Below are 18,837 nucleotides of genomic sequence, written 5' to 3' on the forward strand. Positions count from 1 at the left end.
TGGGGTACAGGGGGGGATGAAGATGACAGGGGGTATGTTGGTAGGAAGCTGGCAGTAGGGTACGGTGGGATAAAGATGACAGGGAGTGGCATGGTAGGAAGCTGGCAGTGAGGTACAGTGGGGATGAACATGACAGGGAGTGGTGTGGAAGAAAGCTGAGTGAGGTACAGGGGGGGATGAAGATGACGGGGTGGGGTGGTAGGAAGCTGGCAGTGGGGTACAGGGGGGGATGAAGAGTGGCAGTGGGGTACAGGGGGGATGACGGAGTGAGGTGGTAGGACGCTGGCAGTGGGCTACGGGGCGTATAGATGACAGGGGGTGGGGTTGTAGGAACCTGACAGTGGGGTATGGGTGGGGGTGATGACGCGGAGTGGGGTGGTAGGAAGCTGGCAGTGGGGTACAGGGGGTGGGTGGTAGGAAGCTGACGGGGGATGGTGACGGGGTGGGGTGGGGTGGTAGGAAGCTGACGGGGGATTATGATGACAAGGAGTGGGGTGGTAGGAAGCTGACAGTGGTGTACAGGGGGATGAAGATGATGGGGTATGTTGGTAGGAAGCTGTCATGGTACGGGGGAATGAAGAAGACAAGGTGTGGGGTGATAGGAAGCTGGCAGTGGGGTACAGGGGGATATAGATGACAGGGAGTGGGGTGGTAGGAAGCTGGCAGTGGGGTACAGGAGGGGGATATAGATGACAGGGAGTGGGCTGGTAAGAAGCTGGCAGTGGGGTACAGGGGGATGAAGATGACAGGGGGTATGTTGGTAGGAAGCTGACAGTAGGGTACGGAGGGTGAAGATGACAGGGAGTAGGGTGGTGGGAAGCTGGCAGTGGGGTACAGGGAGATGAAGATGACAGGGGGTATGTTGGTAGGAAGCTGACAGGATACGGGGGGGGGGATGAAGACAGGGAGTGGGGTGGTAGGAAGCTGGCAGTGGGGTACAGGGGGATGAAGAGAATGGGGTATGTTGGTTAAAAGGCTTACGGGGGGGTGGGGGGGTGAAGATGACAGGAGTCGGGTGGTAGGAAGCTGGAAGTGGGGTACAGAAGGATGAATATGACCGGGGGTATGTTGGTAGGAAGTTGACAGGGTACGGGGGGGATAAAGATGACAGAGAATGGGGTGGTAGGAAGCTGGCAGTGGGGTACGGGGGGGGATGAAGATGACAGGGGGATGCATATGGTAGGGGCGATGATGATGACGGAGTTGCATATGGCGGGGGGGGGTACAGGGGGGATGATGACAGGGGGATGCAAATGGCGGGGGGGGGGTACAGGGGGGATGATGATAGGGATGCATATGGCGGGGGGGGATGATGTCAGGGGGATGCATATGGTGGGGGGCATGATGACAGGGATATACATATGGCAGGGGGTACATGGGGGGGATGATGATGACGGGGTTGCATATGGCAGGGGGGTAATGACAGGGGGATGCATATGACGGAGGGGGGGTACATGGGGGGGATAATGACAGGGGGATGCATATGACGGGGGGGATAATGACAGGGGGATGCATATGATGGGGGTACAGGGGGGGATAATGACAGGGGGATGCATATGACGGTAGTACAGGTGGATGATGATAAAAAGTATGATGACAGGACTCAGAGGTAGGGTGGTGGGATGCAAGGAACAGGGGGATGATGAAGGGCATGATGATGACATCCCTCACTTTTCTTATAATCATCCGTACCCCATGAGGCAAAATCTTGCTTGGAGCTCCGGACTGAGGGCGATTGATGGTTATTTTGTATTTCTTCCATTTGAAAATCATCACTCCAACGGTTGTCTCCTTCTCATCAAGCTTCTTGCTGATGGTCTTGTAGCCCATTCGAGCTGTCACGTACCTTAGAGTAGAGCCTGATGAGCAGAGGAAGGCCTCTCATACAGCTCCGGTTCAAGGACCACTGAGTCTGCAACAGCGGCCACGAGAGCATGGTGTGGTAGGAGTTCCTGTGGTGTTTTCCGTATTAGGGGACACTTGTAGCAGCCAGCAGCGGTTGGTGGCTATGGATGCAGGGGTGCTCTGGATGCAGGTAGGTTACTTGTGCCGGGTACTGTGGATGCAGGTGTGTGGAGGCTGGATCAAGGTGCAGAGGGAGACCAGCCAGGTCAGATACAGAGGAATCTAGGTACATTGGAGATATCACTAAGAATGGTCAAGTTCAGGAAGAGGTTTGCCAACAGAGAAAGCCGGAGGTAAGACTGAAGAGAGGTCAAGCAAGCCAAGGTCAGGAATGGAGAATCAGAGGAGTCAAGAAACCAGGTAACGATCAGATCAAGGATAAGCACTGGAAACAGGATACAGGGAGAAACTGCAGATTAGACAGCAAAGGCCCTAGTACCTCTGCCATCCTTCTATACTACAATTGGCGCCAATGCTAATGGGGCGTATGCGCATAGGCGTTCGCCTGAGCCCATGGACATGCCTCTCAGGAGGAACATCATTGGAATTGTGCCCATACATGCGCAATAGCCTCTGCCTCTGCACATCTGTTCTGCTATGGCCAGCGAGTCCCTGACACCAGCCTTGTGCAGGCCTACAATCTTGTCCCTGATGTCCTTTGACAGCTCTTTTGTCTTGCCCATGAACGTGAGGTTTGGATGGAAGAAAAAGATTCTGTGGACAGGTGTCTTTTATACACAGAACGAGTTGTCGTTGGATTCTCTAGTGGGTTAGATGATGATGTGATGCATTCACGTTGGGGGAGGGACCTGATCATGGCGCCGAGAGGGAGTGTGTAGCAAGTCTCCGAGGAGACCAGTGTGGAGGGCTACAAGCTGGGAATCCTCATCGAAAGGCAACTGGATGTACCTGGCTGATGCCTGATGAACCACTGAGACCCTGCCAAATGCCCTGCAAAGTATTTTTTCTCACATCGCCTTTCAGGACAACCTTGGAGAGAGCGTAGCTTTGCCTTCTTCACAGGAAACACATGCAGCCTTTAAATCCCTCCTCTTCCACCATGACCTCAGTTATTGTGTTTCCTCCGCCATGGTGGAAGCATGTGCCTGGAACCAGGGAGCTGCGCTCTCTCCAAGGTTGGAATTTGTTAGGCTTACTGTTGTCTTTTAGCTTCAGTGACCATCCCAGCACCCCCCTAGAGGAGATGGGGTGTTCTGGAGTCCCTTGTCTCTCCATCTCAGGCGAGTTTAGGGCCCTCAGGAGGTGCGGTGTCTATGTGCCTGGATTCCGCTTCTTTGGCTCTGGTGGCCGGGCAGGGGCTGCTGCCGGTCAGCGGCGTGTCCCGCATCTCAATTACGGGTCCCGGCCGGCGAGTGCGTCATGTCCGGTGACCCGGCTTCCTGTGGGGGTGTGGCGCTCGTGGTTCCAATTCCAAGCTCCTGGAACGCAGAGACCTGATGATTTTTTGTCATTGCTGCTGCGCTTCTCTAAAGATGGATGAGAGACAGCCACGGCGGATGCAGGCGCCCTTGACACTGGTCAAGCCCAGGTAAGAGGTACAGTGGTGCCTTTTTATTCTGATCCGTATGGGCTTTTGTGTGTTGGTTGTTCCCTCCCTGAGGGGAGCCTGTAGCTGGAGGGTCAGAGGTTACTTCACTCGGACCCTGCAGCGTGGACTTGGGTGCCTTACAGCTAACACTGCTCGGCTTTTTCTGTTTCTCTTTGGCTTGGTGGTGGTTTAGCTGTACACTAGTGGTAATTGTTTTTAGGGACCCTAGGTTTAGTTTAAATTTTTTCTCATTACAGGAAAAAGCCTTAGGAAAAAACTAAACATGTAAATCCACCAAGTCAAAGGAAATGTCCTCCTTGCAAGAACCCCCTTAGAGATTCGTGGCAGAAGGATGATGTGCAGATCCTGTATTAAGGACCTGGTGGAGGAAGAAATGTCCCAACAGTACAAGGACTTATTCTTTTCAGTAAGGGAACTTAAGAACTCGCTGAGTTCTGTCAAGTCCATGTTGGTACAGAACCCTGCAGCTCAGGTTGAGCCCCAGCATCCACCACCTAGTCCAAGAGCATCCTCATCCAGGCCATTGAAGGCTGAGGATGATGAAGGGGGAAGTGCTCTTCTCTCACTCAGAGATTCAGATGAGGAGGAAGACGATAGCCGAGCCTCTCGGTACAAATTGTCTTTGGAGGAGGTGGATGACCTCTTTAGAGCAATCTACACTACCCTCGAAATTCAGGAGCAAAGGGTACAACTGTCAGTTCACGACAAAATGTACCAGGGTCTGGATGAGACCAAACAGTGTTTCCAGTTCATAGGGTCCTATCAGAATCAATCAAGAAAGAATGGAAGGACCCCGACAGAGGCCCGTTTTTCTCCAAGACCCCTAGGAGAAGGTTTCCCTTTGAAGTTAAGGAGTCCAGTTTGGAATAAGAAACCACGGGTAGATGCCGCTTTCTCACAGGTTTCCAGGCGCACAGACCTTGCTTTTGAGGACATGGGGGTGCTAAAGGATGCAATGGATAAGAAGACAGGAGCAAAAGGCTCCTAGATTTAGCCAGTCAATTACTTACCTGGGCAGAAAAGAACGTGGCCTCATTATCAGCAGTCCACCTGAAAGGTTTTCAGGATCTACTAGCAGATCTTCTAAGCAGAAGGAGGCTGGTGGAAGCGGAATAGAGCCTGAACCAAGAAGTTTTCCTGATGGTATCCAAAGCTTGGGGGCAACCTCAAATAGATCTGTTTGCCAACCAACAGAACTCAAAGGTACACAAATTCTTTTCTCTCCACCGAGAAGATCAAGCAGTAGGCATAGATGCCTTTGCCCATCCGTGGCATTACCAGCTGTGCTATGCTCCCCCCCCCCCCCCCTTTCCTCTGATACCACTGGTCCTAAGGAAATTCAGAGAAGAAAAGACCAATCTGATCCTTGTCACTCCCTTCTGGCCAAAAAGGCCTTGGTTCGCGGCTCTTTTCAAATCTGGCCACGGAACCTCCATGGAAGCTACCATCCAGAAAAGATCTAATGCAGGTGTGTTTCTAAAGGCCTCCAGGTTAAAAATTCAGTATCTGTTCTTGAATTTCTCCATGAGGGATTAGAGAAGGGACTGGCAGCCAGCACCCTGAAGACCCAGGTGGCGGCTTTATCTGTTTATTTTGAAAGAACTTTATCCAAAAAAGTTTTAATTTCAAGGTTTTTCAGGGCACTTGCACGAAATAGGCCAGTAGCCCTTAAAGATTTTCCCAGTTGGGATTTGTCTATTGTTTTGCAGGGTCTCTCGGGAGCTCCGTTTGAACCCTTACCAGAAGCATCCTTGCAGAATTTGGTTCTCAAAACAATTTTTCTGGTGGCCATCACCTCTGCAAGAAGAATCAGCGAGTTCCAGGCTCTGGCGGTTACAGAACCTTTCCTGAAAGTTTTTGCAGACAGAGTGGTCTTTCAAACGGACCCAAGGTTTCTTCAACCTTTCACCGCTCACAAGAAATAATCCTGCCCACTTTCTCTTCAACTCCGACCAATCCAGGAGAAGAAGCTTTTCACATTCTGGATGTGAGGAGATGTTTGTTACACTTTCTTACAGTAACCAAAGAATCCAGAAGATCGAATGCTCTCTTTGTGGTTTTCTCAGGCTCACGCAAGGGAGAGAAAGCTTCCAAAAGTACACTGGGCAGATGGCTTAGATTGGCAATCACAGAGGCTTACAAAGCCAAAGGAGAAATACCCCCTTCAGGTATTGCTGCTCATTCCACAAGATCTACGGCAGTTTCCTGGGCTGAAAGGGCCGGTGCTACGCCTGATCAAATTTGCAAGGCTGCTACTTGGTCCAACTATTCAACGTTTCTCCAATGCTATCGGTTGGATTTACTGGCCGCCGCAGATCAAGCCTTTGGCAGGATGGTACTGCAGGGAGTAGTCCCACCCTAGGGTAAGTTTCTCGGTTATCCTCTCCAAGGTTGTCCTGAAAGGCGATTTGAGAAAGGCATAGTTAGACTTACCAGTGAAGGTATTTCTAAGAGCCTTTCAGGACAACCGTTACTTCCCTCCCTATGTTTATCCTAGAAATGGTTTTATCATGATTGTTTGGTGGTTTTCTGTGCTTTGTTTTCCAGTTTGTCGGAGACCACAGTAACTGAGGCCATGGTGGAAGAGGAGGGATTAAAAAGGCTGCATGTGTTTCGTGTAAAGAAGGCGGAGCTACGCTCTCTCCATGGTTGTCCTAAAAGGCTCTTAGAAATACTGTCACCGGTAAGTCTATGCCTTTCTCCCCCGTCTACGATTGTGTCCTGCACCGGAAACGAGCGATCCGTTAGATTCCAGCGCTTGAGGTGGATAGTGACCTGGCACGGTGGTGCAGTACTGGGAAGGGGAACCTGCATGTCTCCCCTGCCCATACCTGTGGTCTGGCGCTGAGTAGGAGGTGAGTGGACCACTGGGACTCTGGAGCCCGCACTGGAGAGTGCGGGGGAAGAGAGGAGAAGAACCGGTGTGGGGGCGCAGTGCTGGAGAGGAGAGAGGTGGAGCAGCTTGGACAAACGAAGCAGGTCGGGGTGATATGGGAAGTGATGCAGCCCCAGCTGCTCATTGAAGATCCAGAGCTGCCTGTTAGGTGAAGAGGAGTATGTACTGTAGTGGGGGTAAAGCAGGAACAGAATATAGGAAGACCCATCAGTCAGCTTGACATTGTTAGACACAGCCCTGCTCTTTATTTTCTCTATCCCTCAGTTTAAAGAAGGAGCTCCCGCCCTGTGGAATAAAACCGCCCCCCCCCCCCCCCCCCCAATGATCTGGAGTGATGGAGAAGTGAGTGGGGAAGAAGGAGAGAGTGTGAACTTTCATTTATAAAGTGGTATGTCTTATAAACTGAAGCGACATAAACCTCAATTATCAAAAGTGGACAGAATTATTAAAGAGACCAGTGGAAGAGGGAACCAGAGAAAGAGCAGGAAAAGAATCTCGGGGGAAAAGAAAAGGACAAAGGGGTAAATTTGCGATGATGACTCAAAACCATAAAGCGGTAGGCCTTACAGTTAACAATCCGTATTGGCAGATACGCATCAGCATTCCTGACCAGCTATTAGCTGGGGGTGTATATTACTACTGAAGAGACTGTGGTGATATTAAGGAAGGTGGAAGAAACATGATATATTGGAAAAACCAAGGTAACGTGTAAAGGTCTTTCATCAACCCAATATATCACACATTGATCCCCATCACATAAGAATGGCTTTATGGGAGACAAGTAAAGGAAAACACACCAGGGCTACTTTCACACTGAGGCGCTATAGCGCTAAAAATAGCGCCTGTAAAGAGCCTCTCCTCTCACTCCAGTGTAAAAGTCCGAGTGCTTTCACACTGGAGCGGTGCGCTGGCAACACGCCAAAAAAGTCCTGCAAGCCGCATCTCTCCTACAGCTCCCCTGCCCATTGAAATCAATGGGCAGCGCTGCTTTGTGGACGCATTTAACCCTTTTTCGGCCATTGGGGAAAAAAGCGCCCTGCTAGCGGCCAAAAAGTACTGCAAAAGCGCCGCTAAAAATAGCAGCGCTTTACCACCAACGCCCAAGTGTGAAAGTAGCCTAAGATATAGACCAACCTGGGGAAACGGCAAAATATAAACAAAAAACTCAAAATGAAAGGTAGAACTTTAAAAGGTAGTGAAGCAAAAACCCCAAAAGTAAATGCTACAAGTACAATTAAGAAATACATGACACAAGAAAAAAGTCCAAAGAGTCTGGGACCTGAAAAACAACAAGGGACCAAAGACAAAATAGCGCCAGGAAAGAAGCAAGGTGAGAACACATATCTACCAAGAGAAGACATGGGAACAGAAAGTGAATTTGAGATGCGTAAAGTGGATGAACAAGGAGCAAGCTTCCAAATGCCAACAAAATTAGAAATAACAGATGTTCACAAGACTGGAAAATTCTATTAAGACAAATTGCTACATTACATGTAGACCTGGGACATATACTGACATGAGTAGAGGAGACAGAGGGGAAAATGGACAAACAAGCCTATGAATTAACAACACTAAAGGGACAAATTAAGGACCAGCAAATAGCACAGAGAAAAATATTAAATAAGGTGGAAGATCAGGAGACTCAAAACAGAAAACAGAACCGAAGGATCCGAGCCTTGCTAGAGACAAAGGGAGAAGATCTGAGAAAAATAATGAATAAAGTATTTAACCCTCTGCTAGATAAACCTGTGGATGAGCGATTCAAGATAGAGTACAAGGGATCAGAAAACCCCAAAACATTTCAGCAGATGTGCCACGGGATGTCAGTGAGATTTCAGCTATACAGTGGGGACGGAAAGTATTCAGACCCCCTTAAATTTTTCACTCTTTGTTATATTGCAGCCATTTGCTAAAATCATTTAAGTTAATTTTTTTCATCATTAATGTACACACAGCACCCCATATTGACAGAAATACACAGAATTGTTGACATTTTTGCAGATTTATTAAAAAATAAGAGCTGAAATATCACATGGTCCTAAGTATTCAGACCCTTTGCTCAGTATTTAGTAGAAGCACCCTTTTGATCTAATACAGCCATGAGTCTTTTTGGGAAAGATGCAACAAATTTTTCACACCTGGATTTGGGGATCCTCTGCCATTCCTCCTTGCAGATGCTCTCCAGTTCTGTCAGGTTGGATGGTATGCGTTGGTGGACAGCCATTTTTAGGTCTCTCCAGAGATGCTTAATTGGGTTTAAGTCAGGGCTCTGGCTGGGCCATTCAAGAACAGTCACGGAGTTGTTGTGAAGACACTCCTTCGTTATTTTAGCTGTGTGCTTAGGGTCATTGTCTTGTTGGAAGGTAAACCTTCGGCCCAGTCTGAGGTCCTGAGCACTCTGGAGAAGGTTTTCCTCCAGGATATCCCTGTACTTGGCCGCATTCATCTTTCCCTCGATTGCAACCAGTCGTCCTGTCCCTGCAGCTGAAAAACACCCCCAAAGCATGATACTGCCACCACCATGCTTCACTGTTGAGACTGTATTGGACAGGTGATGAGCAGTGCCTGGTTTACTCCACACATACTGCTTGGAATTAAGGCCAAAAAGTTCTATCCTTGTCTCATCAGACCAGAGAATCTTATTTCTCACCATCTTGGAGTCCTTCAGGTGTTTTTTTTAGCAAACTCCATGTGGGCTTTCATGTGTCTTGCACTGAGGAGAGGCTTCTGTCGGGCACTCTGCCATAAAGTCCCGACTGGTGGAGGGCTGCAGTGATGGTTGACTTTCCACAACTTTCTCCCATCTCCTGACTGCATCTCTGGAGCTCAGCCATAGTGATCTTTGGGTTCTTCTTTACCTCTCTCACCAAGGCTCTTCTCCCTCGATAGCTCAGTTTGGCCAGACAGCCAGCTCTAGGAAGGGTTCTGGTCGTCCCAAACGTCTTCAATTTAAGGATTGTGGAGGCCACTGTGCTCTTAGGAACCTTAAGTGCAGCAGAAATTTTTTTGTAACCTTTGGCCAGATATGTGCCTTGCCACAATTCTGTCTCTGAGCTCTTCAGGCAGTTCCTTTGACCTCATGATTCTCATTTGCTCTGACATGCACTGTGAGCTGTAAGGTCATATATAGACAGGTGTGTGGCTTTCCTAATCAGGTCCAATCTGTATAATCAAACACAGCTGGACTCAAATGAAGGTGTAGAACCATCTCAAGGATGATCAGAAGAAATGGAAAGCACCTGAGTTAAATATAGCAAAGGGTCTGAATACTTAGGACCATGTGATATTTCAGTTTTCTTTTTTAATAAATCTGCAAAATTGTCAACAATTCTGTGTTTTTCTGTAAATATGGGGTGCTGTGTGTACATTAATGAGGAAAAAAATAAACTTAAATGATTTTAGCAAATGGCTGCAATATAACAAAGAGTGAAAAATTTAAGGGGGTCTGAATACTTTCCTTCCCCACTGTATGAAGAAAAAGCACAAATCTGGGAAAGGCTGAGAGGATTAACATCATTGAAATATGAAGGAGTAAATTTCCTAATCTTCACAGATTTAGCCCCAGAAACTTTAGAGAGGAGGGGACTCCTTAAACCATTATTGGAACAGATGCGAACAAAAAATAAGTATAGTTGGGGTATCCCTGCTTGTTTAATAGGACAGAAAGATGGCAGATCAGTGAAGTTAAGGCTCCCAGAGGACTTACAGGAGTTCTGCAATAGACTTGATTTGCAAGTTACAGCCTTACCAGGATGGTCAGAGGATGGCACAGACAGAGGCTGAATAATGGCAAAAATTGCAAAGAACTGCAAGAAAAAGCCAAACCTAACCTCCAATTAATAGAACTCTGTTACCCTATTTGGTGTCTATATTTTGTGATCTTGTGCCTCTCAGTAGGATAAAAAAATAAAAAAAAAACATCAGATATGGTGAAAATTAAAATTACTGACTTCTAATGTAAAGGGTTTAACCAATTCAATACAGGGCACTTATACCCCCTTCCTGCCCAGGACATTTTTCAGCTTTAAGCGCTGTCACACTTTGAATGACAATTGTGCTGTCATGCTACATTGTAACCATGTGAAATTTTTATCATTTTCTTCACACATATAGAGCTTTCTTTTGGTGGTATTTAATCACTTCTGGGTTTTTTATCTTTTCCTAAAAAAAGACAGACTGAAAATGTTGAAAAATAGTTTTTCTCCTTCTCTGATGGGCGCTGATGAGGCGGAACTGATGGGCACTGATGAGGCGGCACTGATTAGGTGGCACTGATGAGGCGGCACGAATATGCCGCACTTTTAGGCACTGATGTTTGGCACTGGTGGGTTTCACTGATGGGCAAAGATAGGCAGCACTGGTGGGCACGGATAGGCAGCATTGGTGGGCAACAGTGATAGCCAGCACTGAATGGCATCACTAATGGGTACTGATTGCTGGCATTTGTCGGCAGTTTGCTGGCATTTGTGGGCACTCACTTCTGGCGCTGTGAGTGCTTTATTGTAATCAGGGCACTGATAAGTGCCCTGATTACATGCCTAGATTTCCTCTGTGAGGAGATGCCGCTGATCGGCTCTCCTCTCCTCACTCTGTCCGTGTGAGGTGAGGAGCACTGATTACCAGCATCTCCATGTTTACATGTGACTGGCTGTGATTGGACGCAGCCGATCACGTGGTTAAAGAGCCGCGGCTCTTTACAGAGATCGGGGTCACGCCATGTCCTAGCAACACGGCGCGCCCGCTATCGCCATGCTGTGCACCCTCGGGGGCACGCGAGAGCGACTGTTCTGGGCGCCGTCATATGACGTCTACCCATAACGAGAGCTGCCCTGCCGTTATTTGATGGTGGGCGGGCGGCAAGTGGTTAAATACCCCATTAAAGAGACATAAGGTCTTAAGAGATACAAATCAATGCTGCTTGCTTGCATAGTTTCTTGTAAAAAAAAAAAAAAACATAACACATGATTCAAAAGTTAAATTATATTCAAGACAACACCCAACATGGTATTATGGAGATTCAACAACAAATAGAGCAAAGGTGGTAGCCATAGGTATAAGGAAGGATATAAGTTTTGGAAAAGGGGAACTATATGGTATGGAATGTACGTTGGCAAATATATACTGCCTGAATAAGAATTCAATACAACATTTAAGGCAGATGATTGGAAAACTGATGGAATTTAAGGGGGATAAGGTAATTGTGGCAGGAGACTTTAATTTTGCTATGGATCCAGATCTTTTATGTATGATCCCGTGTAGGGAGAAAGGAATATCAACAGAAGTTAATGAAGAAAACACTATATCAAAGTCAACTGATATATGGAGAATCCATAAGTATAAAAAGTGTAGCGCTAGTGATGATTGATATATATATATATATATATATATATATATATATATATATATATATATATATATATATACACACACACAATTGAAGGAACAATTGCACACCTATGTGTAAGATAATAAAATCTAATCACCCCACCTGAGGGGATTGAAATAATGAAGAATGTTATGGAAAATTCTTAATGTGTAATCATGCATGGCAACCCATTCTATACATGAAAAGCATATTATTTTGTGGTAAAAAACATAAACTGTGAACACAAATTGTGAGACATAGAACTAACAAAAAAAATTTGATAAATAAAAAATATATAATCTAGTCCAATACGTGGTGCAAGGATGGCGAAATCAGCCCAAAAGTGATAAATAAAAATATATAATCTAGTCCAATACGTGGTGCAAGGATGGCAAAATCAGCCCAAAAGTGCAGACTCAATGCAATACAGATGATATAGTATTATTATTCTTCTCAATAGTAATCCAAATCAGAATAGAGGATCAAATACTCTTACCGACTTCGATGGACTCACAGGCCTTTGGCGGTGAGTCAAATGAGCTTGAACTGTCATAAGATGGATGACAGTATAAGTATGGTCTGTGTGGTCGTGAACCTCCTCCTTAGATGGGGGACCAGAAGCCTGCCCGGGTGGCTTGTACGATCACCATAATTACCAGCATAAGCGAGCCATGTATAAAATATGTAAAAAAGAAGAAACAAGGAGCCTCCTCATGGTGTAAATCCAAAAATTCAATTGGGGTTTATTCAATCATTATTTCAATCCCCTCAGGTGGGGTGATTAGATTTTGTTATCTTACACATAGGTGTGCAATTGTTCCTTCAATTGTGTGTGTGTATATATATATATATATATATATATATATATATATATATATATATATATACGTTTCATCACTAGCGCTACACTTTTTATACTTATTTATTCTGCACAATGTGGTCTGATTGTAGTGTTGGCTGCTGTTTAATCTTGTGACTGGCGCGGTATTTTTTTTGACTATGGAGAATCCAACACTCTAAAGACAGAGACTATACCTTGCAATCCAGCCGTACATGGGACATACTCAAGACTGGATTACATATTGGTAGAACAACGATTATTGGAGGGAATAGGTAAAACTTCTATAGAGACAATATCCACATCAGATCAGGCACCCGTAACAGTAGAATTAAAGATAGGGGAGGAGCAAAATAAAGTAAATACCTGGAGATTAAATGATACATTAATACAGGATTTGGAGGCTGACAGAAAAGTAAAGAAATGGAGCAATATTTTACAACAAATAAGACACAGGATGCTGCGGAAGCCACAATATTGGAAGCTCATAAGGCTAACATTAGGGGTATCCTGATAGCTCTAGCATCCCAAAAAAGAAAGAAAGAACAAATAAAATTACATATTAAAAGAACGATATGAGTTTAGAACAAAAACATAAGAAGGAAATGGGAAAAGAGATACAACATCTGTGCTAAAAGAAATGTACTAAGGAGTTTAATGGAACAGGAAATAAGACAAACCTTTCAACCATTTTCCAACTGCAAGCCACATATCCAATACCCCTCCCCCTCTGGCAACCACCGCAATCCACTCAGTTTAATTTCTATCCCCCTGCTTCCTCAAAGCAGCCCACCAATCTCATGTGCCCTTTGGAACGCTCCATCTGTAACAAGCTAACATCTGTACATGACCTCTTCATCTCTCATGGCTTTAACATACTCGCCATAACAGAAACCTGACTTCAAAATTTTGACTCAGCTTCTCCTGCTGCCTTCTCCCATGGTGGTCTCCATTGGACTCACTCCCCCAGACCCAACAGACAGAAAGGAGGTGGAGTTGGCTTCCTTCTATCCCCACAAAGCACCTTCCAAATCCTTCCTGTCCCTCCCTGTCTATCTCTCTCTTCTTTCGAGATGCACTGTATTTGTCGGTTTTCTCCCATTTCGCTGAGGATTGCAGCAATTTATCGGCTTCCTGGGACGGTATCGTGCTTTCTTGATGACTTTGCTGCCTGGCTACCCTACTTTCTCTCCTCTGAACTACCCACTATCATTCTTGGTGACTTCAACATTCCTGTCAATGTTAACAGCCCAACTACAGCTAAACTTCTTGACTTAACCTCATCTTTTGACCTAACCCAATAGACACATACTTCCACTCACTCCAATGGTAATACACTTGACCTTGTATTCTCCCATCTCTGCAACCCTGGCAACCTCACCAACACCCCCTTTCCTCTTTCTGATCACAACCTCATTACTTTCACTGTATCCTTGCCTCCAACCACCCATCCCTCCAAGCAGCAAACAATTACTTGTAGAAAACTTCGCCACTTTAACCCTTCTCTTCTCTATTCTGCTACTGACCACCTATATGACATAATCTCTCCCCTGTCCTGTCCTGGCCACCTCTGTCTACAACAGTTCACTCTCATCATCACTAGATGCACTTGCTCCTCTAACCACATGCAGAATCAGGCCCCGACTGTTACAACCCTGGCTAACTGACAACACTAGAAATCTCAAGAGACATTGCCGCGCTCTTGAACGAATGTGGCGTAAAACCAAATGCCTGCAAGACTTCACCCTATCTAAATCTGCCCTTCTAAAATACAATTCATGCCTCCATGCTGCCAAACAAGCCTACTTTGTCTCTCTTTTTAATTCCTTGTCATCCAGTCCCCGTCGGCCCTTCCCAACCTTTAACTCTCTGCTTCGTCCCCCAACCCCTCTACCCACTAACTCACTGCCCAAGAGATTGCCAATCACTTCAAAGACAAGATTGATGCAATTCGTGAGGATACCTCTACTGTGCGTACATCTTCCCCGCCCAACTTACCTTGCCTAACCACATTCAACACTCTCCTCTTTTGAATTGGCTACTACTGAAGAGGTTACAAAACTTTTCTCAGATGCCCACTTAACCAATTGTCCCCTGGATCCTGTTCCCTCACAACTACTACGGTCACCCTCTTCTTCTATCCTATGCTCCCTCACTCACATCTTCAATCTCTCCCTCTCTAGTGGCACCTTCCCCTCCCCTCTAAAACATGCGCAGATCACTCCCATACTTAAAAAGCCCTCACTGGACCCTACCAACTTGAACAACTTAAGACCCATCTCGTTGCTCCCATTCACCTCTAAACTTCTAGAACGCTTAGTCTACAACCGTCTAAGCTCCTACCTCAGTGAAAATAACCTCCTTGACCCTTTACAGTCTGGCTTTCGCTCACAGCACTCCACAGAAACTGCCTTGCTGAAACTCACTAAGGACTTACTAACTGCTAAAACCAACAGCCAGTACTCCATACTCCTACTACTTGACCTCTCTGCAGCCTTCGATACTGTTGACCGCCCGCTCCTTCTCAATAAACTACATTCCCTTGGCCTCCGAGATTCTGCTCTATCCTGGTTCTCTGCCTATTTATCACAGCGCTCCTTCAGTGTCACCTACAACTCTGTCTCCTCCTCTCCATTGCCCCTTTCTGTGGGGGTCCCCCAAGGCTCTGTTCTTGGACCCCTTCTCTTCTCTATCTACACCTCCTCCCTTGGTCACTTGATAATCGCCCACAGCTTCCAGTACCACTTATACGCCGGTGACACCCAAATCTATCTGTCTATCTGTCTACTGATATATCAGCATGGATGTCGCACCACTTCCTTAAACTAAATCTCTCTAAAACTGAGCTATTAATATTCTCCCCCCCCCCCCGCCCGTGCCCCCCTCCACGACTTTTCCATCAAAATCAACACTGCAACCATCAGTCCCTCCCCTCACGCCAGGGTACTAGGTGTAATCCTAGACTCTGACTTGTCATTTCAGCCTCAAATCCAATCGTTGTCAAAAGTTTGTAGAATTCACCTCGGTAACATCTCTAAAATTCACCCCTTTATAACAAATGAAACCACCAAGCTCCTCATTCACTCCCTTGTCATCTCTCGCCTTGACTATTGCAACTCCCTTCTCATTGGCGTGCCTCTCCATAGGCTATCCCCTCTCCAGTCTATCATGAATACTGCTGCCAGACTTATCAACCTTACCAACCGCTCAGTGTCTGCCAACCCTCTCCTCCAATCCCTACACTGGCTTCCAATCACCCAGCGAATTAAACTCAAAATACTAACCATAGCATACAAAGCCATTCACTACTCTGCTCCGAGTTACATCACCAATCTTGTCTCCAAATATCACCCAAATCGTCCTCTCCGCTCTTCTCAAGACCTCCTACTCATGCTCTCTCGTCTCTTCCTCTCATGCTCATCTCCAGAGCATCTCCCATCCTCTGGAACTCACTACCTCCACCTGTCCGGCTATCCCCTACTCTTGCTACCTTCAGGCGATCCCTGAAAGCCTATAACGTCTCTAATCTTTTACCACTTCCATCAGCTCATTCCCCATAGTTCAACCTTTTGTACCACCTGCCCCACCCTATTAGATTGTAAGCTCTTCTGATCAGGGCCCTCTTAATCCTCTTGTATCTTATTGTATTATAACTGTATTGTCTCCCTTTTATATTGTAAAATGCTGCGTAAACTGTTGGCGCTATATAAATCCTGTATAATAATGATAACCTTTAATAAGGTAAACTATGAAAGAAACCATTGGGGGGGTAAACCCGGAAATTACTTGGCAAGAATTATGAAAGAAAAAAAATTACATAGGAAAAATAATATTCTAGGGAATTTAGTACATTCAACATCAGAGATTGCAAAAGTATTCCAAAAGTATTATAAAGCTTTATACTCAATAAGAACAGAAAAGGAACAAATGAAAGTGATAGGAAAAAATGCAAAGGTACTTAAAAGAAGTTAAATTACCTAAATTAGAAGAAGAAAAACTGTTAGATTTGGAAAGACCTATAAGCGCAGGAGTAATTATTTCGGCATTAAAAGGCGTGGCAACCGGAAAGCGTCCAGAACCGGAAGGCATTTCAGCCATCCAATTTTTAAAAATGTAAAGATCTACTAGCCCCAAAACTATCTTCGTACTGGAATTCAGTAGAGGAGGAGAGGGGGATGAGAGAAGAATTTTTGTTGGCATATATTACAGCAATACCAAAGGAAGATAAAGATGTAGCACAATGCTCCAGCTATAGACCAAATATTGTTACTGAATGAGGACATAAAACTATATAACAACATAACTATAAAAGTTTTGGCCAGCAGATTAAAGGTCCTAATGCCGGAATGGATTTATATGGATCAGGTTGGATTCATCCCTGGGAGGAGATGGACCCCCCCCCCCCCAGGGCTATTTCTGGCAATAGAGCAGAGAAAAAGCATTTGACAAAGTAGGCTTGGGGTTCATGTTAGCGACAGAGGAGTTAGGAATTGATCCAAGAATGATCCAATGGATTAAAGTGTTGTATGAACAGCCATCGGCAGTGGTGAGTGTGAACGGGACTCTGTCCCGCCCCTTTGACTTGAGCAACGGGACGCGACAGGGTCTTCCCCTTTCTCCTTTATTATTTATATTAACACTAGAGCCTTTACTTGCAACTATCAGAAACCACTTAGATATAAAAGGGGTGAAAATAGGAGATGAGGAATATAAGGTGGCAGCATACGCGGATGATATCCTGTTTTATATCTCCAACCCAAGAATAACATTAACATTACCTAACGTAATGAAAATACTGAAAGAATATGGGGAGCTGTCAAAGTTTAAAATAAATCCATCAAAGTCAGAAATCTTGAATATTATAGACCAGAAAGAAGAACAATGTCTACGAGAAAAACTCCCACTTAAATATCAGAAAAAAATTAAATACCTAGGGATATATTTAACAGCGAACTGGAAAGACTTACATCAAACTATATCCCGTTATTAAATGAAATCAAAGAAGTAAGGAAAATCTCTAGCAGATCGCTTTCCTGGGTAGGACGGATAAATATTATAATAATGGGGATTGTACCAAAAGTACGTTATAAGTTTCAAATGCTCCCGATACAGATTCCACAGAGCTACTTCAATATATTAAAAAAGATGATTCTGGGTTTCATATGGCAACATAAAAAAAAAAACAAGAATGCAATACACAATATTAACTAAAGAGAAAATACATGGAGGTTTAGTTGCTCCAGGTTTTAAAAGATATTCTAAAGCAGTCTTATTGACGCAAATTATCGATTGGACAGATCATTCCAGAGAAAAGGGTTGGGTTAAAATTGAAAGTAGGTTGAGTGGGACATGTTTTGGAGAAGATTATTTGGATACCACAACACTATCGTTTTGTTTTTTTTTTGTTTTTTTAAAGACACAAGCACACTCACAACACAGACAACACAGATAATTAGGGAGTGGGATTTAATGCATAGGCAAAAGAAAAGGGATTATAACTCACCATTTATACCACTTACAGTAACAAACTATTTTCCACCAGGGAATGAAACATTATTTGGGAATTGGATTAAAAAAAAAAATGCATGACTAAAAGATACAATTAAAGAAGGGGTGATTTGCACCATACAGGAATAAGACACAAGAGCATATTTTATCGATAAATGAGCTGAGATATAGGCAATTAACACACCTTATAGAGTCATTACCTCAACCAATAAGGTCAAATGAAAATTTATTGTCAGTGGAAAAATCCTTAGTTTACAGATTGCGCCAAAGCACTGTACTTCCCAAATTTATAAGATTATTAGAGGAGTGCTAGAGCCAGTAGTTCCATCTTTTTTGGAAAGATGGGAAGAGGAGCTCGGCGTAAAATGAAGCGAACAAGAAAAAAAAATACTGAAATTGGCAGAAGGAACAGCGATAGATATTACAAGAAGAATGAACTATACGTGCTTATCAAGATGGTACTTGACATCCACCAAAGTACACAAATTCCAACCAGAAAAATCACCATTATGCTGGAGGGGATGTGGGTGAAGAGGAACAATGATACATGTTTGGTGATAATGCCCAAAAATACAGAAATTTTGGCAGGAGATTATCCAAATGATTCAGGAGAGAACTGGAATAAAAATGTCTAAAAGTCCAGAAACCCATCTATTGCATAATACCAAATAACAATCTCAGAATATAAAAAAACAGTGATACCCTATCTGTTAAATGCTGCAAAAAGTTTAATTCCAAGATATTGGTTAAATCCA

At 44.8% G+C, this 18,837-nt stretch overlaps 1 protein-coding gene across 4 annotated transcripts in view; it reads left to right on the top strand.

Moving 5' to 3' along the window:
- Window positions 1-18,837, top strand: part of PPP6R1 (protein phosphatase 6 regulatory subunit 1) — a 319,943-nt gene that overhangs the window by 236,861 nt on the left and 64,245 nt on the right. The window lies entirely within an intron of this gene.

The sequence above is a fragment of the Aquarana catesbeiana genome, linkage group LG10 (assembly GCF_042186555.1).
Source record: "Aquarana catesbeiana isolate 2022-GZ linkage group LG10, ASM4218655v1, whole genome shotgun sequence".
In the NCBI taxonomy this organism is placed as follows: Eukaryota; Metazoa; Chordata; class Amphibia; order Anura; family Ranidae; genus Aquarana; species Aquarana catesbeiana.